The sequence below is a fragment of the Melospiza georgiana genome, chromosome 30 (assembly GCF_028018845.1).
Source record: "Melospiza georgiana isolate bMelGeo1 chromosome 30, bMelGeo1.pri, whole genome shotgun sequence".
NCBI classification, from domain to species: Eukaryota; Metazoa; Chordata; class Aves; order Passeriformes; family Passerellidae; genus Melospiza; species Melospiza georgiana.
In genome coordinates, this window is record NC_080459.1 from 5,807,495 (window position 1) to 5,812,342 (window position 4,848).

The window sequence follows — 4,848 nt, forward strand, 5'->3', positions numbered from 1 at the left end:
GGGCTGCACCAGAGGCTGCAGTGGCTGGGTAGGGCAGTGACCACCCCACCTATGCAGAACTCTCTCTGCCCCCAAACACACACTGAAGATGTCTGGGGCCGTTCATCATTTCTCTGCGTTCCAGCACTGAGGCAACGGACTCTGGCAAAAGCTCTGAGCTCATGCCCAAGGCAACCACCCCTGGCAATGGGGCTCCATGGAGCTGCTCTCAGGAAACCACCAAGAGCTGGGGAGTGCCCAAAAACTGCCTCAGAAACATGAGATACCTCAAAATCTCTTCAGGAATTTGGATTATTAAAAAACTCACTCAGTAATGGGCTCCCCCTCCCTTCATCATCCCCAAACTTTGGCTGTCTCACTCCAGACCCCAGCCCACCTCCCCAATCCCAACCCCAACTCATCCCACCACTCCTGGACATCAAGACCCCCTTCCCAAGCCATATTTCCCCCATTTCCCACCTCCCAAACTCCATCCCACCCATCCTGCCCCACCTAATGCCCATCTCAACCCTCCTGATTTGAAGCCCACTTTGCTCAATCCCCTCCCAACCCCATTCCACACCAAAAAGGTGTGGAATTGAGGAATTTTGGGGTGGGATTGATTAGTTTTCAGTGGCATTGAGGTGACAGATTGAACCCTCTTGTCTCTTTCCTTGCCAAGAAAGGGAAACAAGTACACCAAATACCCCCAAAACCCCCAAATTCTTCCAGTTATCTCCCTGAATCCCAGATTCTCCTGAAACATAAGTAAAAAGTGAGGCTTTAGATGCCTTTGATGAATTTATTGATTTTTACCCCAATTTTCTCTGTTTTAAAGGGATGAAGATGAATCCAAAGAAAATTAGGGCCAAAACAAAAGAATAACCAGCCCAGTGTCTTCACAATATGGATCACAGGGAATGTGGATCGCCAGGGCTCTGACCAACGTGGGTCCTCCCATGGGGGATGAAGCTGGAGCAGTACATGAAGCTTCTCCTGCAGCTGGGGCACTCACAGGGCTGCCCTTACGGGTGACTCTGTTGGTGTCAGGTAAAGAATGAGCACTGTGAGAAGCTCTTCCAACATTGGGTGCACTGTAAGGCCTCTCCCCAGTGTGGATATGCCGGTGCCTGATGAGGGTAAAGTTGTGCTTGAAGCCCTTCCCACACTCAGGGCAGCGGAAGGGCCTCTCCTCTGTGTGAATGCGCTGGTGCAGGAGGAGATTGGAGCCGGTCTGAAACCTCTTCCCACATTGGGGACACTTGTAGAGCCTCTCCCCACTGTGGATGCGCTGGTGCCTAACAAGGTTGGAGTTGCACTTGAAACCCTTCCTGCACTAAGGGCAGAGGAAGGGCCTCTGCTCTGTGTGAATCTGCTGGTGGCGGAGGAGACTGGAGCTTGTCCGAAACCTCTTCTGACACTGGGGACACTCGTGGGGCCTCTCCCCCGTGTGGATGCGTTGGTGGGTGATGAGGGGGGAGCTGCAGCTGAACCCTTTCCCACATTCCTCACACTCGTAGGCCCATTCCCCAGTGTGGATCCTCTGGTGGCAGATCAGGTTGAATCTCTTCCTGAAGCTTTTCCCACACTCCAAGCACTTTTAGGGCTTCTCCCCATCTTGAAGCTGCTCATGGGCCACCAGCTCTGAGCTCTGGCTGAAGCTCTGTCCACCTTCCTGGCTCAGGGTGGGTCTTTCCTCCTCAGAGCACCCTGGGCTGGGTTTGGAGCCCATCCTTGTGCGGGATTGCCCAGGGCTTTTCCTCCCCATTGGGTTCCTGCACTGTGGAGTCACTCAAAATGGCCTCTTCCACGAGGTTCTGCTGTGGGGATTTTTCCTCCCTGGTCTCCATCCTCAGCTCCTTCCCTGGGGGAGGAAGGACAAGGAGAGGATGGGATTTGCCTCTGTGCCAGAGGGAAGGGGAAGGAGATCCCCTCCAGTGCATCCCCGGTAGGACGGCGTTGGCAGCAGGGTTGTCCTGCAGCTGGGGGCTGTGCTGGGCTGGGAGATGGAGCAGGAGAGAGGGGGAAAGGGGCACTGACTTCCTCCTCACCTGGCTGGGTGTCCCCGGGCATCTTCCTCTTCCTCCAAGCCTTCTCCTCCTCCATATTGCCAAGGTTTGGGAATGGGAAATCCTGGTTTGGGGAAAAACAAGGTGTGAATGCCTTGGGCTGGGGATTCCTCCCGCCCAAGTCCATCACTAGAAGTCATCTGGTGTCCATAAAAACCTTCAAAAATCAAGAGTGAATCAAAAAAAGCCACCAGGAGTGTCCCATTTCCAGTCTCTGGGGTTCTGGTGGTCCCCCATCTCAGGGCTGCTGGAGATCCCATGGGCACTGGGGATTCCCCCTCTCCAGGGTCCTGCTTAGGGATGCTGAGCGGTTTTGGGGTCCCCTCTTCAGCCTCACCCCAGTCCAGTCACTTGGGGCTCTCCCCTCTTCCCACCACCCTGTCCTGGTTTAGGGCAAATTTGGGAGAAAATCTCCAAAAGCGTTTCCTCTAGAAAGCAGATTCAAGCGGCCCCTCCCCAAACCGAATTGAGAAAATATTTCCATGGAGAAAAGGGGAAAAAACTGTTTATGTAACAGGCAAACATACATCAGCACAGAAACTGAACAATATTAAAAATAAAACCTCTTGCCGCTCTAAAATTGATGACAAACTCAGAAAGTCCCTCTGTGGGCTGTAGCTCAGCTCACTCAGTCTGTTATCAGTCTCTTATCAGCCCCTCCAGCACTGGAACTGCCGCGGCCCAGGCCCGGCCAGGTGGGCCACAGGTGGGAGCTGCCAGCGGTGTTCTGGGTGTTCAGTGCAGAGCAGGTTTAAACAGCTCCAAAGAAAAGCAAAAACCACAGTTGGGGGAACTTCTCTGCCTCAGTGAGCTAAAACTAACTAAAAGCAAAGGAGAGCTCTGTCCTGCTGTCTGTCTGCAGACAACCGATACCTTAGGTTTTAAATTTTTCCATTCTGTTTGGATGTGCAGCTTTTAGCTTCATATTAATGTTCCTGGGATCTTTTCACAAGGTGGTGAAGACAAAACAATTCTGTTCTGGCTGGAGACTCAAGGACAATCTCTTCAAACTTCTGGCCCAAAGCATAAACAACGTGAAAAGAGTAGAGCAGGCATTCAAGCAAGGAAGATGTAACTTCATAATTTGAAACTATTAATTGAGCAGTTAACTTCTATATACAAATGGATTAAAACTTGTTTAAATGTGAGATCTCGTGACCAAGCCCTCTTCTGCTCCCATCTTGGAGCCATCCAGGCAGAGCCACAGCTGTGGCTCCTGTGTTGCCGGGGTGTGGCCTTTGAAGGCATTTCCATAAAAATCAACTTCACTCCTCCTAACTCCATGTGGCCTCTGTTCCAGCTCCTTAAGGCACCGCAACAGTCCGGGAGCCGGAATGTGGAGGAGTGAGTGCAGTTTCTGAAAACAAACTGCAGCTTCTTCCTCTTCCCCTTCGCTCTCAGAACCAGCCTTAAAGGTGCAGAACTCATTTCTGGGCCAAACAGACAGATGGGGCACGAGCATCATGAAGTCACCCCAGGACACGCCCCTGTCAGGGTCAGGGGGTCCCGTCCCCGCCTCATCTCCGGGCTGCCGGGGGTCCCCCAGCTCCGGTATCGCCCCTTCCCCTCTCCCCGCCCCGGGGGTCCCCCGTTCCACAGCCTCGGCTCTCACGGGGATCCCCAAAACCCATGTCCCGCCCCGTCGGTACCGGGCCATCCCCACGTGGACCCGCCGGGACCCTCCCGAGGGGCGATCGCGGCTCCTCTGACCCCGAAAAGCTCCTCTTGGGGAGCCCGGAAATAGCCGGGGCTCGAGTCCGGGATCTGCCGGCTCCGAACACTCTCCAAAAAATCCTCCCGGAGACCCCTGGCTGGAGCCGGGGCGAGCTCGGCCTCGGCCCTCACCTGCGGCTCGGGGCTGGGGGCGATGCTCCCGGGGCAGGGGGTGCTGCAGGCTCGGCGTGCGGGCGCTGCGAGCGCCGCGATTCTCCCGCTCCTGCTCCTGCTCCTCCTCTCCCTCCTCTTCCTCCCGCATTTCCGCCGCTCCCAGCCCGGACTCCCTTTCCCACCGCTCTGCCCCGCGGCCCCGCAGCACCGGCTGCTGGGTGGGGGAGCCCCCGATCGGCCCCAGGGCTGGGCAGGGGCTCGGGGACCCCCCCGGGGCGGATCCGCCCCCGGGCCCGAGCCCCAAATTCCGCTCCGGGGCCGCCGGGCTCTGCGGCCCCGCCTGGCAACCGGTGAGTCATCGGCGAGAAAGGCTCTGGTTGGCTGGATATTGTTTGGCGCCTCTTCTGATTGGCTGGAATTGTGACAGGCGCTGCGCCCTGCGGGTGTCCCTGGGAGCTGCGAAGTCTGGCCCAGAGCCTTTTCCTATTTCTATCTGTTCTCTGAGACCTCTTTCCTATTTCTTTCTCTCTCTGAGACCTCTTCCCGATTTCTTTCTCTCCTTCTCTCTTCCCCATTTCCTGTTCAGTTCAATCCAAGTTCGAGCAGATCCGCCGGTTGCGTTCCCAGGGTCTCATTCGCTCCTTCCCTGGGACAGAGGCGTCTCTCCCTCGCGAAATCGTAACCCATGGGCAGGGTCCTTTCCCAGCCCAATCCTTCCAGGATTTTGTTGGGGACTCGCTCCCATTTCCTATCTCCCTCTGCTTCTAGCGGGGAAGGTGCTGGAAAATGTCCATCAAAGCCATCTTTGATATATGCTCTGGGAGCCCACAGAGCTGCTGGACCTCGTCCCCTGGCCCTGCACAGCTCCTTGGGAGGCACGGCAGGAGCAGCACCCTGGGAGCCTCAGGAATGCCCCTCTGGGATCCAGGGCACACACTCCCATGTTCTGGAATTCCAGTTCCCAGCCAGAAAA

General features: G+C 55.9%; 1 long non-coding RNA gene across 1 annotated transcript; it reads right to left on the reverse strand.

The window, feature by feature from the left end:
- Window positions 1-1,616: 1,616 nt before the first annotated feature.
- On the reverse strand, window positions 1,617-3,981 carry LOC131094637 (uncharacterized). Its single transcript, XR_009115713.1, has 3 exons — window positions 3,894-3,981; window positions 2,031-2,112; window positions 1,617-1,843 (listed from the first exon to the last, which is right to left on the reverse strand). It is a non-coding gene; the product is annotated as an uncharacterized LOC131094637 (long non-coding RNA).
- Between the last annotated feature and the right edge of the window lie 867 nt (window positions 3,982-4,848).